This window comes from Maniola hyperantus, chromosome Z, assembly GCF_902806685.2.
Source record: "Maniola hyperantus chromosome Z, iAphHyp1.2, whole genome shotgun sequence".
Classification (NCBI taxonomy): Eukaryota; Metazoa; Arthropoda; class Insecta; order Lepidoptera; family Nymphalidae; genus Maniola; species Maniola hyperantus.
The window spans coordinates 1,043,008-1,063,733 of record NC_048564.1 but is presented as its reverse complement, the minus strand read 5'-3'; the positions used below and the strand labels follow the sequence as shown (position 1 = coordinate 1,063,733).

Genomic DNA, 20,726 nt, shown 5'->3' with positions numbered 1-20,726 from the left:
GATTGTCACTGGGTAGGATAAAACTCTTGAAAAATCAAAATGGCATATTAATGTACTATAATGTGCGGGCTGAAAATGCTACAGTGCAAGCAGCAATAAAGTTTTTTTTTTAACTTTTTAAATTACTAACTACTCAGCTTAATTTAAGTAGTTGCCATTTAATTATTATTGTTAAATTCTAACTTTGTGTCACCTGCACTCTTATGAATAAATTATTATTATTATAAATTTACTAGCTTATGCCCGCGACTTCATCCATGTAGACGACACAAATTTTGAACCCCTATTTTACACCCTTAGGGCTGAATTTTCAAAAATATTTTCTTAGCGAATGTCTACGTCATAATAGCTATCTGCATGCCAAATTTCAGCCCGACACGTCCAGTAGTTTTAGCATTGTCAGTCACTCAGTTAGTCAGTCAGATTTTTCTCTTATATATTTACTAGCTGATGCCCGCAACTTCGTACGTGTGGATTTAGGTTTTTAAAAATCCCGAGGGAATTTTATTAATTTATTTGATTTTCTGGGATAAAATGTAGCCTATGTCACTCCCCAGGTCTTAAACTATACCCATGCAAAAAATCACGTCGATCCGTAGCTCCGTTGTGACGTGATTGAAGGACAAACCAACAAACAAACACACTTTCACGTTTATAATAGGGGTAGTGATAGATTTGCCCTAAATGCGGCTATTTCGAAAACTTTTAGGGTGAAATCTTATAGAAACTAGGGGAAAACCAAAATCGTGAGTAGAAACACTGAACTGAGCTAACGTATACGTCACGTAGTTGGTAGTCGTAACGTAAACTCGATTTAGTTTTACTTCGGCACCGCTATTCGGTGGTCGCGTATCGCGGTGTCAAACCATCTCTTTCCGTTACGTACCAACCGTATTTAATAGGTACAATAAGTATTTTTCATTTAAGTTTTCCTATCCGAGAAAACCAAGTGAAATACCTTAAAGTATACGCGTGTAGGCTTTATCAGTGAATTTCTACACAAGAGTGCTCTTTAACGGACTTTTGATCGAGTATTTTTTCGGTAAGTGATACCTATAAATACTATGTTTTGAAACATATTTTGTTTGCGTTGCGCTGCAAGCGTTTGTCAATTTGTTGACATTTACTTACTACGTAACTGGTGGTAACTCAATTCGCGTTGATTTCATATATGATAGATGTAGTTAGATACTTACTTAGTAGGTATTATAAGCTGTGATAGCATAGTGGTTAGGACGTCCGCCTTCTAATCGGAGGCCGGGGGTTCGATCCCGGGCACGCACCTCTAACTTTTCGGAGTTATGATGTTCGTTTTAACTAATTAAATATCACTTGCTTTAGCGGTGAAGGAAAACATCGCGAGGAAACCTGCATGCCTGAGAGTTCTCCATAATGTTCTCAAAGGATTTTTTTTTATATTTTTTTAATTTTTTTTTATAATAGATATAGCGAGCAAACGAGCAGGCGGGTCACCTGATGTTAAGTGATTACCGTCGCCCATGAACATTTGCAGCACCAGAGGAAGGAGAAGGTGTGTGAAGTCTGCCAACCAGCACGTGGCCAGCGTGCTGGTTGGCTATGGCCAAACCTGTTCTCACTCTGAGAGGAGACCCGTGCTCTGTAGTGAGCCGGCGATGGGTTGATCATGATAATAATGACTGTACATATAGGTACAGCATTATAATATAGGTAGGTATGTGGTACAGGTGCTGTACAATACGTAATTATTGTCTATCTGTATCACACATGAATATATGAGTTATGTGAATGTATGACTCGACCGACAGGTGTATGAATAGGACGCCGTGGCATGTCGGTGACTATAGTCATCTATAGTTTAATTTTTAATTTTTTTTTAAATTTATTTATTCAACTCCTTAAATCTAGCATTACAGGAAATGGTCCTAATGCACTAGATTAAGCCTTAAATATTATCTAAATCTAATTAATATATTAAACTAAAAATTAAAAAAACTTATATTAAACCCCCACTATCGTAGCGTAGTCGTACCAATGAAACTCTTGTGAATTCACTCAGAGCACAACAAAACAGGTCAGTTTTCCCCGCTATGACGTTAAGGGTGCGAAGCGCGCGCGGCGCCTAGCTGAGCAGGCTGGTGCGCCCCACCGGTACCCACAACAGCGGCGGCCTGCGTCTCCGACCCACGTATGCATCCGGGACTAGAAACCTGACTTGCCCTAAAACATCCGGGCTATGCAGCGCCCCTCTTATTACTTTAAAAATATATGTAACAAGTGCTAGTTTCCTCCTAACTCTCAGCTCATTGTACCCGACCATACCTAAAACAAATAACGTAGGATACATTTATGACTGGGCACATCCATAATAATATAATTATAAGTGCGTAATTATGTCTCTCTGTCTGTCTGTCTGTTAGCTTTTCACTGCTCATCCGCTTAACCGATTTTAACGAAATTTGGTACAGAGATAGCTTGCATCCCGGGGAAAGACATAGGCTACTTTTTATCCCGGAAAATCAAAGAGTTCCCACGGGATCCTTAAAAACCTATATCCACACGGATGAAGTCGCGGGCATCAGCTAGTATTGTAAGAGGTATGTAGGTGTCTACTCGATAGAAGTATGCTCTACAATGTGCCCAGTCATAAAGTGCACAAACAGTACTAGGCTATTTATCGTTAAAAAACCTGCCAAGTACCGGGTTCCGTACTCGGGTATTTTCTTCGACATTTTGCACAATAAATCAAAAACTATAATGCGTAAAAATAAACAAAAACCTGTTTTAGAATGTACAGGTAAAGCCCTTTCATTTAGTACCCCACTTGGTATATTAAACTTACTTTGAAAGTTGAAAATACTGAAAGGAAGAAAGGAACTCTTATAGGATCACTTTGTTGTCTGTCTGTCTGTCTGTTTGTGTCCGTCTGTCAAGAAACCTATGGTGTACTTCCCGTTGACCTAGAATCATGAATTTTGGCAGGTAGGTCTTATAGAACACGAAAGGGGGACTATCAGAAAACCGTGAAATTGTAATAAATTAAAAAAATATATACCTATAAAAAAAATTGAAATGTGTTCATGTAAAAATAAACAGTATTTTCAATTTCCAAAGTAAGATAACTACTTATACCAAGTGGGGTATCATATGGAATGGCTTATCTGTATATTCTAAAACAGATTTTTATTTATTTTTATGCATAATAGTTTTTTATTTATCGTGCAAAATACACCGTTCCTCCCCCCTTATCTGCGAAGTTTACTGATCGAAAAATCTAAAATAATTATGGTCAATAGAAGTTTATAAAAAATCACAATAAAAATAAAACCAACGCTCTAACCATAGATTAATTATTGGTTTCGCTACATGGCTCTAACATAGTTTTTTTTAAATATTAAAAATAAACCTCTACAAACCAAGTTAGCGTGGTTTTGCGGTTCGTTGACAAAAGTGATTCTTACCGTTTTACTTCTTCTATAGTACGGAACCCTCGGTGCGCGAGTCCGACTCGCACTTGACCGGATTTTTATATAGATACTTACTTACATACTAAGTGAATGTGAGACTAATTAAATTGCTAGTAAGTAAGTGACTATTATCTACACTAATATTATAAAGAGGAAAACTTTGTTTGTTTGTTTGTTTGTTTGTTTGTTTGTTTGTACTGAATAGGCTCAAAAACTACTGGACCGATTTTAAAAATTCTTTCACCATTCGAAAGCTACATTATCCACGAGTAACATAGGCTATATTTTATTTTGGAGAAAAATAGGGTTCCGTAAGATATTTGGGTTTTTCGGACACAAGGTGTAAAAAATCAACCAGAAAAGTTACTTATTTTGCGTACGCTGCCTAAACTATAAAAGATAGAACCATAAAATGTTCTAATTAATTGTAGATCTTATAAATATCTACAAAAAAGTCCGCGACACACTATACCCATCTATGTCGAGTGAGGCACAGCAACCATTTTTTTATTTAAAAATCTTGAATTTTTTTTGGACTACATTTAAACGCGTTTATTTTACTCATGCTATTAATCCTTATCAAAATAAATGATTTCATCACTAAGAACAGTTTATGGAGATAATATTTGGTCTTTGAATGATTAAAATTGGACGTTTGGTTTTGAAGTTATGGCGAAATTAAAATATTACGATTTCTGCTGCACGGCCCGTTGTCTACACTTATCTACACTTATATCTACACTAATATTATAAAGAGGAAAACTTTGTTTGTTTGTTTGTTTGTTTGTTTGTTTGTTTGTACTGAATAGGCTCAAAAACTACTGGACCGATTTTAAAAATTCTTTCACCATTCGAAAGCTACATTATCCACGAGTAACATAGGCTATATTTTATTTTGGAAAAAAATAGGGTTCCGTAAGATATTTGGGTTTTTCGGACACAAGGTGTAAAAAATCAACCAGAAAAGTTACTTATTTTGCGTACGCTGCCTAAACTATAAAAGATAGAACCATAAAATGTTCTAATTAATTGTAGATCTTATAAATATCTACAAAAAAGTCCGCGACACACTATACCCATCTATGTCGAGTGAGGCACAGCAACCATTTTTTTATTTAAAAATCTTGAATTTTTTTGGACTACATTTAAACGCGTTTATTTTACTCATGCTATTAATCCTTATCAAAATAAATGATTTCATCACTAAGAACAGTTTATGGAGATAATATTTGGTCTTTGAATGATTAAAATTGGACGTTTGGTTTTGAAGTTATGGCGAAATTAAAATATTACGATTTCTGCTGCACGGCCCGTTGTATTATATAAAGAGGTAATGTCGTTAAGTTTGTTTGTAGGGGGTAATCTTTAGAACTACTGAACCGATTTTAAAAATTCTTTCACCAGTAGAAAGCTACATTATTCCTGAGTGACATAGGCTATACGGGATCTTTAAAAACCTAAATCTACGCGGGCGAAGCCGCGGGGATCAGCTAGTCCTAATATAATATTATAAATGTGAAAATGTGGGTGTTTGGATGTTTGGATGTTTGTTACTCAATCACGCAAAAACTGCTGGACGGATTTGGCTAAAATTTGGAATGAAGATAATGGAATGAAGAGATTATACCCTGGATTAAAACATAGGTTACTTTTTATCTCAGAAAATTAAAGAGTTCCCGCAGGATTTTGAAAAATGTAAATCCACGCGTAGAAAGTCGCGCGCATCAGCTAGTTTAGTATAAAAAAATGATTGTCTTTAAAAATGAAAATGATTATGTAACGGCTCTTAACTGCTATAGAATTTAAATTAAACGTTTTGTGAATGTTAATGGTGGAAGTTTCTCCTAGAAATTTCTTTTGTTGCTTTCTTTATATCAAGTAGCGCGTCTGCATCGGGAGCTAGCGCTGTGTGTGTGTGTGCTCATAATAATAATATACGAAGTTTAAACTATCGTGTAACTTCCATATTATACAACTAGCTGATGCCCGCGACTTCGTCTACGTGGAATTAGGTTTTTTTAAAAATCCCATGGGAACTCTTTTATTTGCCGGGATAAAAAGAAGCCTATGTCACTCTGCAGGTCTTTATCTATACCCATGCAAAAAATCACGTCGATCCGTTGCACCGTTGTGACGTGATTGAAGAACAAACCAACAAACCAATAAACCAACAAACAAACACACTTTCGCATTTATAATAAGGGTACTTACTAATTCTCACACCCGTCTATTAGCTCCGCTCGCCTGGAGTACGGTGACGGCTCCAGCGATGAAGATCAGCGAGAACTGTCGGGAGACGATCTGCAGCTGTCTTCCTCCATATATATAGCATAGCAAAGATTTATTTAGCGTTCCGGTACGACAATGCCGCGTTGAAACCGTCTATGGGTACTAATCATTCGAATGTAAGGGATCAGGGGTTTAATGAAACTGCCATACCCTATCCAAGTTAGCCCGTTTCCATCTTACACTGCCTCATCACTTAGTGGGATTATCACATAGGTCTCTTGTAGGGACTTGCGCCGCCGCCATCCAGCGGCTCTCTGCGACTCGCCTGATCCGTCCACCTAGTGAGATGTCTTCCAACGTTGCGCTTTCCGCTGCGAGGTCGCCATTCCAGCACCTTGGGACTCCAACGTCTATCGGGTTTTTGAACTATGTGCTCTGCCCATTGCCACTTCAGCTTTGCCACCGGTTGAGCTATGTCGGTTACTCTAGTTCTCCTATGGATCTTCATTTCTAATTTGATCACGTAAAGTAACTCCAAGCATAGCTCTCTCCACCGCTCCTCGGAATCCCGATATCGCTTATCGGGATAAAAAAGAATTATAGTTATTTACCAGACTGTTTGTCTGTCTGTGTCTGTTTGTCTGGTTGTCTGTGACGGTGTGTAAGTTTCCAGTTTCCACGTGATGCTGCAATGAGACTCGACTACTCGAGAGTGGAGATCTCGTATCAGAGGCGCGAGATAAGTTGTCTTGTCCCCATGATTGACGTGTTGTTCTTAGATTAGATCCGATAAGGTCAAAAGAACCCCGATCTGTCACTGATAACAGTTCTTATTAGGGCTGCCAGCCGCCACATTACTTTAGAAAAACCGGTCAAGTGCGAGTCAGACTCGCGCGTCGAGGCGAGGCCAGACCAGACCAGAAGTTTAGAAATTACAAAATTCCAAACCACTGCGGGGAATCGACCCCGCGACTTCCCACTAATACGACAACAGCGCTTACCACTGCGCCAGGGAGGTCGTCAAGATATCATCAGTAAAAGAAAGATTTTACTTTATCGTATCGTGACTTTTTTTTTAACGCTGGGAAATGAGTTTACGCATCCCCCCCTCCGGGAAGCCAGCCAGCTAACCAGCCAGCCAATCAACTGGAGGGAAGATATGTGGGACTCGCCGGCCGAGAGGCGACCGCATCGCCTGGTGACTGGGTCACGGGAACGCCGAAACAAACCACCGCGACCCAGCCAGCGACATCCGCCGAGGCAGACTCGCTGCAGACTCCGCGCACGTCGCCCGCGTCCCATCCTCCTGTTCGTCCACTGTGCCTTCTGCTAGTCAGAGGGACACGCGGAGAAACCTCCCCCCTGCCAGGCCATTAGCCATGGCTAACAATATCCGCGAAGAGAGATTATTAGCCATGTTACCGGGGTGCACCGGCCCGATTACTACTCTTCCCCTCGGATGCCCGATGCATCCAAAAGGGACCAGCAGGCACACTGGCACCTGGCTGGCACCCCATCGTATCGTGACTGTGGCAACCCTATTAACTCTTGATAAGTCGCAAAAGGCCGCCGCGAGCGCCCTGCACACTCGCTAGTATTGCTACAATGTGATAATGTGTGTGCTAATATTGTGGTGTGCTTTTTGAGTGCCGAGTGCTAATTAAAGATGGCGTATTTCAAAAGGTAACTTTTATTATTTTAACCCTAATCCTTATTCTTCTTCTTCTTCTTCTCGAGTCGACGGTCACCTCAAATACGGGCAGTCCAAAAAGCCGCAACTGCAAAGGTGGCCATCGTGGTGAAAAGATTAGTCAGTCTACTGGTTTTGTTTGTGTAGTGCTGCTTCCAGGGACGCCGGGTGCAAAACTAAGCACCACGCGGGGAGGCACTTTTCATGTCTCAATTAATAATCCTTATTAATTTTAGGGTTCCATACCTCATAAGGAAAAAGGAACCTATATAGGATCACTTTGTAGTCTGTCTGTTTGTCTGTCCGTCTCCGTCAAGAAAACCTATAGGGTACTTCCCGTTGACCTAGAATCATGAAATTTGGTAAGTAGGTAGGTCTTATACTTAGCACAAGTAAAGGAATAAATCCGGAAACCGTGCGCTATGGCCAACCCCTTCTCATTCTGAGAGAAGACCCGTGCTCAGTAGTGAGCCGGCTATGTGTTGATTATGATGGGGCATTGTCAGCCAAACCTTTGTTGGTTTTCAATCATTAGAAGTAGGAAAATCGCAGACCAATTTCGACGGAGTGACAATATAGGTACAAGTCACCGCAATAAAACGGTTTGTAGGGTTCCGTACCACAAAAGGAAAAACGGATCACTTCGTTGTCTGTCTGTCTGTCTGTCAAGAAACGTAGAAGGTACTTCCCGTTGACCTAGAATCATGAAATTTGGCAGGTAGGTAGGTAGGTCTAATAGCAGACATTAGGGAAAAAATCTGAAAATCGTGAATTTGTGTTTTCTATTATAATAATTAGTATTTTCAATTATCAAAGTAAGATAACTATATCAAGTGGGGTATCATATGAAAGGGCTTTACCTGTGCATTCTAAAACAGATTTTTATTTAATTGTATGCATCATAGTTTTTGAATTATCGTGCAAAATTTCAAAAAATACGACTGTAGTACGGAACCCTCGATGCGCGAGCCTGACTCGCACTTAGCTGGTTGTTTTTGCATTATAAAATAGTTTCTAAAATTGTCGCCGGCCAATGCAACGGTTCGGGTAAAATTAGACCGCGCGTGAGTTCTGAATGACCAAAAATAAGTGACTCGACAACGACGAAACAACCCGACGAAGGAATCCCATTCGCCGCATGTGCTCCAAATAAAATATTATTATCACTACCCATATTATACATGCGAAAGTGTGTTTATTTGTTGGTTTGTCGGTTCGTCCTTCAATCAGCCCGCAACGGGGCAACGGATTGACCTGATTTTTTACTTGGATTAAGTTGAAGGCCTGGAGAGTGACAATTAGTAATTTATAATTTACTGGCTGATGCTCACGACTTCGTCCGTATGGATTTAGGTTTTCAGAAATCCCGTGCGAACTCTTTGATTTTCCGGGATAAATAGTAGTCTATGTAACCTATGTTACTCTCCGTCTTTTCTCTATGCCAAAAATCAAGTCTATTGGTTGCTTAGGGCGTGAAGGAAGGACAAACACTTTCGCGTTTGTAATATTAGTAAAGATGTTTGCTTATAAATATAAAAGGAAAAGTTGCACCGCGATAATAAATAAATAAATAAATAATCTTTTATTTCAGACCAGAAGAGTCCATATTTAAATTTAAATTTACAACTATATAGTATTTTATATTGAAACGATATACCTAATATAAACGACACGGTTGTCTAGTAAGTAGTCAATATAAAACACAAAATGTTTCTATCTGTGTCCATTATAGACTTTGAAACTATCCAACTGATGTGCTCCAAATGTGTTTCATTAGAAAGGCAATAATGCGAAGATGGTTTCAGACCAATAAAAATGCAGTAGGCAATTTCTTTACGCGTAGTAGCACACGCTGGGTACCCGCTAGAAGTAGATAAGAATGGAAAACATATACATTTTTTTTATTCAAATACAAATTAGCCCTTGACTGCAATCTCACTTGGTGGTAAGTGATGAGGCAGTCTAAGATGGAAGCGGGCTAACCTGGAAGGGGTATGGCAGTTTTTATTAAACCCATGCCCCTTTGGTTTCTACACGGCATCGTAACGGAACGCTAAATCGCTTGGCAGCACGGCTTTGCCTATAGGGTGGTAACTAGCCACGACCGAAGCCTCCCACCAGACAAAATATATCTTACATATCATAACATATCTTACACTCGACTATACTCACGTGTTTAGTCGAGACAAGTTTCGAACCCATCCGGGTTCCTTTTTCAAGGAGTCAGTGCGCGCACGCCTCGATAGTTTAAACGCTTAAAATTTTTACAAAAAAAATAAAAACCGACTTCGATACACAAACACTAAAAATTGAAAAATAATTTAATTTATTACCGAATATATTATGTATACAAGAGTTAATATGGTTCCATAATAATACTTTTTGGTGCCGGTGCCAATTAGCTTTAGCTGCGCGAATCGTCTAGACTTCATATATTTATGAGACTCCACAATGGCACCTCATTGGCACCGACCCCAAAAAATATTATTATGGAACTATATTAACTCTTGTATACATAATATATTCGGTAATAAATTAATTTATTTTTCAATTTTTAGTGTTTGTGTATCAAAGTCGGTTTTTATTTTTTTTGTAATTTTTTTTTATTTCACAAGAATTTTCAAAATCGGTCCCGGCGTCTTCGAGTAATCGGGGAACATACATAAAAAAAAAAAAGATTCCGACGAATTGAGAACCTCTTTTTGAAGTCGGTTAAAAATGGAAAACATACCTACCTACTAGAAACGTGTCTACGTCCTACTCCGAGCTCTATAAAATAATAGAGCAGGCAGAACCAGAATTAGGTCGAATATAATAATAGTAGTACGTTTATTTTTGCATCATCCGTTCTATATTTTTAGTGAACCGATAACCCTGAAACAAGTTCGTTGCTTCCACTTCTACGGGTAGGTGCTTATGGACTAAGAGCCAGCACGTGGCAGACCATTCGTTATTTTGAAAAAGCTGAAAGTTTCTCTGCGTATTGTCCCCAACACAGGGAGGAACGATCAGCGACTATGAAGTTTGTATCATGGTGGCTTTGGGTAATAAAGGTGTGAAAATCTTACGTCAAAGTATAAGGTCTAATTTATTTTTATTTTTTCGGAATAGTATTAGAAATCACGTCATGCGTTGCCAGACACTTAGTGTCGCGGCAACCCCCTGCCAGACACCCTTAAAGTTTAATAAATTGTTAAAGTTTTAGCGCGTCGTTCCTCTCAGTGTTGGGGACAATACGCAGATAAACTTTTAGCTTTTATAAAATAACGAACGTCTGCCACGCGCTGGCTCTCTCTTTATTATATACCTATCAAAATTGCAATAATTCAAGGCGGACAAGACCCGAGTGATATTTCGAACACTTTATTTATATTGAACTAACGCGTGGACTACACTTTCAAATCCCTATGTTAGACGTAGAATTTTCAAAATCCTTTCTTAGCGGATGTCTAGACATCACAACAGGTATCGCGATCCGCTCATTAGTTTGAGCTTTGCGTTGATGTAATTAATCAGTCAGTCAGTCAGTCACCTTTTCAGATCATTTATTCAAATTGGGTAGCATTGTACAATTTTTGAATGTAAATTATTGTGGAATATGTAAGACAATGATGTAATTAATGGTGATAATTAATTGCATAAACTTAAAACTAAATTTTGCGAGGTTTCCAACCCCCCATTTATATTTCTAGATAACTAGCTGATGCCCGCGACTATGTCCATGTTGGTTTAGGTTTTTAAAAATCTCGTCTCAAACAAGATGTTTTTTTAAAAATTATTGTTCACGGTTTCAATTGAGTACATTTAAAATATACAGATCACCATCCTCTAGAAACTGTAGAAGTTTATGTGAGGATGGCTAGCTCGCGTTATACAAAGTTAAAGTAAATATCTAGGTAAATATACAACTTCTAATCTATTACAAACTTACAAAACTATTTGATAAAAACGAAATAAGTCCAATCAAAAAAAAAATGTTTTGTTTTCTTCCTAAAAAAACTGCCTTTTTGCCCCGCTCATCATTCAAATATCAAAGTTTTTGGTGCAAATTGCGAGTACCCTTGTCAAGCGTTGGGCTAATGTGTACTGGAGTCATAAGTTTAGTGTGACCTTTCAATTCAACGAATGACAATAATTTAATAAAAATAACTAATAAGGTCACGTACTTATATTATTTTATAATTGTTGTTTATTATTTAATTTTGATCGGACACAATTTAACAACTTCAATCCTGTTGCTTGCCTTGATTTCCAAATTGTCGTACGAGGTACCTACGTGTAGATATACAATGAACCAAAAGCTTAATTTGCTGTAATCCGCTGAAACAGGTCGAATCTATATGGTGCAACATGCAGCATGCGAAATGCACCGCCCGCCCTCCCACTACTAAACATGCAGGAATAATTAAGCTTTTGGTTCATTGTATGTCATGGACTTCCGCAAAGTAACGCCTGCTTCTATACAACATTTACGTGTAGATACTCAATTAATATTTGATATGATATTTAATCTCATCATTAACTAGGTATCTTATTCCTGCGACTTTTTTCGCGTGGACTGCACAAATTTGAAAGCCCTATTTCACTCTCTTAGGGGTTGAATTTTCAAAAATCCTTGCTTGGCGGATGTCTACGTCATAATAGCTATCTGCATGCCAAATTTCAACCCAATATGTCCAATATTTTCAGCTGTGCGTTTATAGATCCGTCAGTCAGTCAATCCATGGCATTTTGGCCAATTCTATCGCCATCTGTGACGAGTCAACCGTGTGTGTAACCCTGAGTGAATGCGAACACGTTGGGCTCATAATTATTTTTGTCCCATACATAATGCTGTTTTTTCCCGCGAGATAAGAGGTAAGCACTGTTACTGGTGGCTCAGCCATTGTTTGAAACCTCTAGGTACTTAATTTGCACTCGTATAAAACCTTTATAAAAGACAAAATCAATGTACCTAAATATACCTAACTATAAACAGAGCGTCAATAGCTCAACGATTGAGGAGCGGACTGAATCCCGAAAGGTCGGCGGTTCAAATATCACCCGTTGCACTATTGTCGTACCTACTCCTAGCACAAGCTTTACGCTTACTTGGAGGGGAAAGGGGAATATACCCCGGTCGGTTTCTACGCCGTAGCGCACCAGAACGCCAAATCGCTTGATGGCACGGCTTTGCCGGTAGGGTGATAACTAGCCACGGCCGTAGCCTCCTACCAGACTAGACCAGAGACAATTTAGAAATTATAAAATGTTCCTGCCGGAAATTGAACCCGGGACCTCCCACTTATAAGACCACAGAACTCACCACTGCGCCAGGGAGGTCGTCAAAACTATTCTACAGTACGCGGCACAGAGTAATACGATGCGTAGATAACAATAACGAACGATCGAAGCTGCATCAGCGTTGTAAGCGAGCCTACACTGTGCACTGGCACTGACTGCTCTAAGGTAATAATAAATAAATAAATAAATAAATAAATAAATAAGCCTTTATTCAGACATGTTTCATTTTTACAGTAATAATTGTTAGTCGCTAATAATAGGTACAAGATTACAAAATATTAAACTACACGATTTTACATAACTATTATTTCTAAAGTAACTTATTTCTAACACTTATAATATATTATATTTCTTATTTATTAAGTCTTGTACTGCCTCGATAGCCTACAATTCGTCTGTTTGCCACTTTTTGGCAAAGGCCTCCTCCAATTGCCTGTCGCCAGCAGTTCTAGACCATGTGGCGCCTGCTGTTTCTCGGATATCATCAACCCATCTTTGTGCTGGTCTACCCCTTTTTCTTTTTAAATGTCCTGTGTACCAGTGCATTACTGTTTTGCTCTAAGGTAACAGCATAGCTATTTCGTCAAGGCGAAAGCACACAGCTCGTCGCCGACATAGCGTCGGGTCAATGAAATTTGAACAAGTGCCCTTCGCTTGACTCGCCTCACCTGTCGGAGCGCCTTCAAGCCTCCGCCACGCATCTAAAGCTGCGTACAGACTATACCTCGTTCACTGAGTCGAGTTACCAACTGTGTGACCCAGCCTTAACACACCTACATATTGATATACCGTTGATCTTGTTTGTATTTAAAATTCCAACACTTGGCGCAATCGTTTAGTTAAAATTGGTCGAATAATGATTACAGTACGCGGCAGAAAGTAATGTACATCGGCCTTTAGAATGACATTTCGGCTATGTAGAGCGTTGTCTCTGTCATTCATACGTATATGTGACGTTTTTTCGGTCTCAACGACAGAAACAACGCTCTACGAAACCGCTATCTCTTTCTAAATGTCAATGTACAATATTTCCTACCGGGCACTCTACTTGTATGGAGAAACGCATAAGAAGTGTGACTTTACGTACGAAAATACGTTTTTATTTTATTCAGATACAAGTTAGCCTTTGACTGCAATCTCACCTGGTGGTAAGTGTTGATGCAGTCTGAGATGGAAGCGGGCTAACCTGGAAGGGGGTCAGTTTTTATTAAATCCATGCCGCTTTGATTTCTACACGGTATCGTACCGGAACGCTAAATCGCTTGGCGGCACGGCTTTGCCGGTAGAGTGGTAACTAGCCACGGCCGAAGCCAAAAAGCCGAAGACAAATATTTCGATTAGATGCACTTAGGTATTTTACATATTTTTGTGCAAACCAAATTAACATATCGTTGAGCAAATGACACTTGATATCACTATCTCTTATTTAAATGATAGAATTAATTAGTGACAAGGTTGTAAATTAAAACATATCGGCATGAAAAAATTACTTTCTCACTTGTCATGCTCGTAAAGTTCTTTAGGTATGCTGGTTGTAAGCCAAAGAATTTCTAAGTATTACTTCGTAGGTGTATTCCTATGTCGATGTTGTAAGCTAACTAAATCTGCTTCTAAAACTAAATTCTTCATGCTCTTGTGCATAAAGTGTTCATAGACAAACCAGAATCGTATCTGATGAAACATGGATAACACAAGATAAAAATTTAAAGTATGTAATTTCTAACATTTTGTACTTATAACGAGATTATATAGGTCTCCCGAACTATACAACTATAATAATATTATTGTTTCATTTTCTCGCAATCGAAATGAAAAGCAGAGTGCATAACTCGGTCATAAAACTCATTTTATCCTCGACTTAAATACCTGGCCTCGTCTTCGGCTCGGGTAGCTAAACATCTCGGATAAAATGGCTTGTTTTACTCCCTTGTTGTACAACCTACTATATTTTAATTTTGGCGTCAGTCATTGTAAAAAAAATGTAGATGATATTCTCATAATTCTCATTAACGATAAGCCATAACATAAGGTACATATTGATATTTAATACCTCTGTATTGAAATAAAATTATCGCCCAAAAAAAATTAATCAAAAAATATCTCAAAATTATATTTATTCATTTTTAACGTATTTCTTTCTTTTTGTTTCAGGTAAGCATCTATGTAGGTACTAGGTAGTGATAATTATCTACCCTAGAAAACTTGGTACCTGAGTATTGATAGCTTGGTAAATAATTTTTCTAACTTTAATTTAATTTTTATTTTATTTTATTGGTTTGCTAACAGATAATACACATATAAAATAAAAATTACAATGCACAGAGAAAAAAAATTAGAGTGTTCTCACAATTACTGGCAAACCGGCATGCATTTTAAAAGTGTGCAAGTGCGGCGGGATGATTACGTATCTCGTGACAGGCTTGCGACAGGCGTAAATCTCGCGATCATTGCTCTCAAACGTCCGGCTAGAGAGAGACAGCAATAGCTACAAAGCAAAATAAAAAGAAGAATCATAATCATAAGCATCATAAATAATAATCATTTATTTATTTTGCTCAGATATGATGATATATTATTTACATGGGATCTTAAAAATTAGGTAATCAGTCACATATCCTGCCAAGCATGGCGTGCAAAATTAATTGAACCCAGCATCTCATTTCTCCGTCAAGAAGAAGAGAGAGTAAATAAACTGTCGCATTGCTGTCGCTACTGCAACGTTTTACGTATTCACCCCGCCCGATCACCAGTTAAGGCGAGTCATCGAGGCTAAGCGGAAAAAACTGGTTTGCTAGATCAAATGTTTTAGGTATTTACTATTAAATAATGGCCTTGCTAAAAATATACAATATACCTAAAGACATTGTCTAAAGAATGTGCTACTTTGATACACAATAGGAAGTACTTCACTCGATCAAATAAAATCTTGAAATAAGCCGAAATAAAAGTCTAAAACCAATTATTTAATACTAAAATTTCAGACTTGGCAAATAATTTTTATATGGAAATATTTGTCTTTAAGTACTACAGAGAACCTGCTAAATTTTGGTTTTCAACAGGACTTCTATAATTTATTAAATTTAAATTTAACGTTTGAAACACAGAATTTGAACGTTGCCAAGCCGCGCTGCCCGCCTCGGTGACTCGCCTTAACTTAAAGCTAAAAATACAAATATGAAAAAAGCACTGTGTAATTACGAAAAGAGTTTTCTGCGAAAGATCCATCAATCAGTGGTAAGTATAAACTTGCTCGTTATCGACTAAGGCCGCCTGGTTAGTGTACTTTGAGATAAAATGTTTGAAATTCAATGACCGACAAACGTAAGAAGTTTAGTATTGTTTTAAATTATACTACCACATAAATGGTACAAGGTTTTATTATGTACTTTATGTTTAGATCACGCCATTACAATTTGTTAGTGACGCAAAATGGTGATTCCGTCCAATGGAGATGTCAAATCACGATTATCTTCTCTATATATAAAAAAAACTTGCCAAGTGCGAGTCAGAATCATTCAGTCAGTCGTATTTTTTCGACAATTTGCACGATAATTCAAAAACTATGATGCATAAAAATAAATAAAAATCTGTTTAAGAATGTACAGGTGAAGACCTTTCATATGATACCCCACTTGATATAGTCACTCACTTCGAAAGTTGAAAATACTAATTATTAGTTCGTGACCACAATTTTTTTTTTTTGTGTGATCTAACCCTAAATTCACGGTTTTCAGATTTCTCCCCAAATGTCAGCTATTAGACCTACCTACCTGCCAAATTTCATGATTCTAGGTCAACGGGAAGTACCCTGTAGGTTTCTTGACAGACAGACAGACAGACAACAAAGTGATCCTATAAGGGTTCCGTTTTTCCTTTTGAGGTACGGAACCCTAAAAACTTATACTTGATGGTGTGTGGCAGCCATAACTATATTATTATGGTTGTGAAGGCAGTACAACTCGTTTAGTTCAAATTAATAGCTGCCAATAGTTTCACCCGCCTAGGCTTTCCATTAACAGCACTGTTATGACATAGGTAATAGTCGTTACCTTACCTATTTCCAATTCTTACAGCCGTACTCAGAGTCGCTAATCGTTACTTAAGATTGAGTTAAAACGAGGTCTCAACGACAGAGACAACGCTCTACGAAATACATAGGCATACAGCATAATGCTGAGCTGGGAGTGGGACCCTTTTTCGGGTTGTGCCACACATGACAGTTTGTTCCGGCGCTTCTTTTGCTTGAAGCGCGTTGGGCTTATGCCTAGCTCTTAGTTTGAAGATAATAAATGATGCGTGGCACAGTTATGTAAATAAACGTCTTTTTTTCTTTAAGAAAGAAGAAAGAAAGAAAACTAGTTTATTCATCTTATGCCTAAAGTAGGTACAAACAAACTTAAAATTAATGGTTAGTAGGTAGTAGTTAGTAGATAATAAGAAGTACTTAATAATTAATTAAATCTAAAATTTGTTCTTGCACCCACTTGGCACAAGATGAAATGGCCCCAGCTCAGCATTAATGCTGCAGGTTTTAAGAATAACACCTGCAGCACGAAACGTTATCTTTCTAAAGGTCGATGTACAATATTTTCTGGCGGGTGCTGTAGGTAGCTAGCACGATGGCCCATTGTCTAGCGAGTAGCGGCTATTGTGATTGCCGCCGCACCGCTCGCTACAGGAAACGGGGTCGCGGCGCGGGCGCAGCTTGCACGCTTGTTATATCACGGCAAAACGCGGCCAGTCCATAACTAAGTAGTTTTTGATTGACCCAAAAAAATGATCGCATGCCTAGGCCACAGAGGGGTATCTAGAATAGAATAGAATAGAAATCAATTTATTGGTTGATCCAACACACTATAAACACAAACACAAATATTTACAAAAAAAACATTCCTTAAAATCTAAATCAAACAAAATATAGGTACCTAGTGTCTAAAATGTGTCGTGCCAACGAAAAGGCCCGAACTCAGCTGAATGTTGTGGTTACACGATGTAACCACAACGCTGGTTTTCTGGTCGAGCCCAAACGAGGGAAGTCCTAGTTATTAGCAACATTATTTATTATGTACTTAAAATTAAACTTAAAATAAAATAAAATAATAAAAATAGGTCAAAATTGTGTTCTTTATTTGTATGTTACTGCTATAATAGATTTATCAAGTGAAATAGTTTTTTAGGTGTGTGGTTTTTTTGGGGTGATGTTGTTGTTTGGACTGCCACAAACTAGCTTACCGACTTTTGAATATTTAATAGGTGAGCACGGTATAATCTTTTGAACGCAAATTTGGAGCCAACGTTACGGAAGGGTGGGGGGATGTCGTTCCAGCATTTCGTGGCAAGGTATTTAAAACTGCCACGAAATGCTGCAGACCTGTGGCGTGGCGTCAACAATGGAGGCACTGTCGATCTAAGTCCAAAGGTTGACGCCTATACCCATCTACGCCTTGACTCTTTACGCTCTGCATCAAAACACAAATATTTTATTTAAAATAGGTAAGATTTACACTTTTTGATTGTTACTTGTGGGATGGGTATTATAGTATACTGGTGTTAATTAATAACGCAAACTTAAAACTCTGCGAGACATCTTAAGAACACATCGGTGCCCCCTTGCGTGACGCTCATTGGGCGAGAAAATATGAAAATAGAAAAGGGGGCATCCATAAATTACGTGAGGTGTTTTTTTGAATTTTCTGTCCCTCCCTCCCCCCCTGGTGAGATGTCGTGAGATTTTATTCAACCCCCTCTCCCATCCCCCAAATCTCACGTGAGATTTTTCAATATGTGGGTTTCTTACTTGAATGAAATTATTTTCTTTCGAACGAATTAGCGAATGATCTTAATCGTAATACGATTACGCTTAAGATTAAATCTTAAAAGCATGTACAATCTGGATTAAACGGACCAAAATAGTATATTTTTTTTTGTTTCAATCAGAAAAATAATTTGCGTGATATTTGCCGAGACCCCTCTCTCTCTAACGTAAGATTAGATGAGATTTGACTCGACTCCCCCCCCCCCCCCCCCTTAAACATCTCACGTAATTTATGGATGCCCCCTAAGACCCTAAAGAAAGAAAGTCTGTAGGTAGGTATATCGCATCGTCTACAGTTAGTGAGATGATCTTCGTGGAAATGGGCTCAAAGGTATCACGCGTAGCTAGCTGTCTACAATCCACACTTACTCTGGTTTCCGCTCCCGGTCACAGTGTAACTGTATCGGAGGCTGTTGATTTCAGCCACTGACCTCTACCAATACTAGTACCTACGCTGGACTTGATTACCGACCTGTTTTGAGGTATAAGTTCCGTAAATTGCTAATGCGCGTGGCCACCATTTTAGTGACGTCAGCTGACTGTGACGTGACTGAAGTTTCGAGCTGATAAATAAATAAATAATAAATAAATAAATAAATCATTTATTGTTTCACCAAAAATGCCTAAAATAAGTTGTATAACACTCGTGTTATAGGCATCAGTGCTCTCCCCTTACATACCTACTAGAATATTAAAAACAATCAAGGAAATTTATGAAAAATATTATTCAAAACAAAAACATTTTTGACTTTAAGTCACAATATGAAGTATGATGGTATATTTTTGTTTCGGCTGACGTCAAAATGACGTCATTTCAATGTTAATGAGACATGGTTCCAGCGCAATAGCAATTTGCGGGACTTATTACTTGACTTTTGCCATTTTGGCGTTGATAGCAGTATTGAGTCATGTGAGCTTACGCAACAATACTATCTACACCACATAATAGAGCTAGCGCGCACCACAGTGGGGCGAGTTATGGTGCGCTTTAAAATCCGTAAATTTGAATTTAATTCCACGAAAATCCGGTGCGGAACTAATTTCGCAGTGCGCGCGTTTCTATATAGTTATAGTTCACAGATTTTGCGGAAAAAACGTACAGAAATTAACCGTGGTGCGCGCTAGCTCTCATCACGAAGACCATTTGATACAAAGTGTCAATTTTAATTCCCGGTACCTACGCTCGGTGGGCTGCTTAGAAGTTGCTCAATAAATGCAGTACCTGGCAGGAAATATTATACATCGACCTTTAGAAAGAGATAGCTGCTTCGTAGAGCGTTGTCTCTGTCGATGAGGCCGACAAGAAGTCACATAGGTGACATAGACAACACTACAAAGCCAATCTCATTCTAAAGGCCGACGTACAATGTTTTTGCCGGCTACTGTAAGTGACATTTTGTATGGCATGCCTTTTCCAGCGTACTTGTATGTCGATTTCAGTGATTACAGTTCACTACGTCATCACGTCATCTCGTCACTCGGAGAGACGCTAATGAAAAGGAGGTCAGTGGAGCCTGCGACCATTGCTCTATCTATCACTAGCTGTTGCCCTAGGTATCGACCGCGTGAGGTTTGGGCCCAAAAAACAAGCTAAAGATTGGCTTATTATAAGGTAAAAAACCGGGCAAGTGCGATTCAGACTCGCGCACCGAGGGTTCCGTACTACAGCCGTATTTTTTCGACATTTTGCTCGATAAATCAAAAACAATTATACCTAAAAATAAATACACGAAAAGCCCTTTCATATGATACCCGATTTGGTATAGTATTATGCATAAAAAGAAATAAAAAACTGTTTTAGAATGTACAGGTAAAGCATGCTCCTGAAAAAAGCATATTTCTTATTATACTTATCTACCTACTCGGATCTTTGGTTGAAGATTATATTGTAAAGATGATAAAAACCTATCAAGTGCGAGTTGGACTTGCAAACGAAGGGTTCCGTACCAGCGCGCAAGAAATAAAACTTTTTAATTTTTTAAGTTCACTAATCCGAGAGAACTAATGACATTACCTACAAACAAACAAACACACAGAGACTGCTTTAAGTCCCGCAAATTGCTATTGCGCTGGAACCTCTCTCTTTAACATCGAAATGACGTGATTTTGATGTCAGCCTATATAAAAATATACCATCAGCTCGAAACTTCAGTCTAGTGCTGACGTCACTAAAATGGCGGCCACGCGCATTAGAAATTTGCGGGACTTATTAGACCAAATATGGAGTACCTACCAAATACCAATATGTATTCGTACAGAATTT

At 38.4% G+C, this 20,726-nt stretch overlaps 1 protein-coding gene across 2 annotated transcripts in view; it reads left to right on the top strand.

Moving 5' to 3' along the window:
• Positions 1 to 829: 829 nt before the first annotated feature.
• The window catches only part of Nost (Nostrin), a 101,665-nt gene continuing 81,768 nt past the window's right edge, over positions 830 to 20,726 (top strand). For both annotated transcript variants that reach the window (XM_069508974.1, XM_069508973.1), the window contains exon 1: positions 830 to 1,042. The gene's annotated coding sequence lies outside the window, so the exon portion shown is untranslated. The remainder of the gene's footprint in view (positions 1,043 to 20,726) is intronic.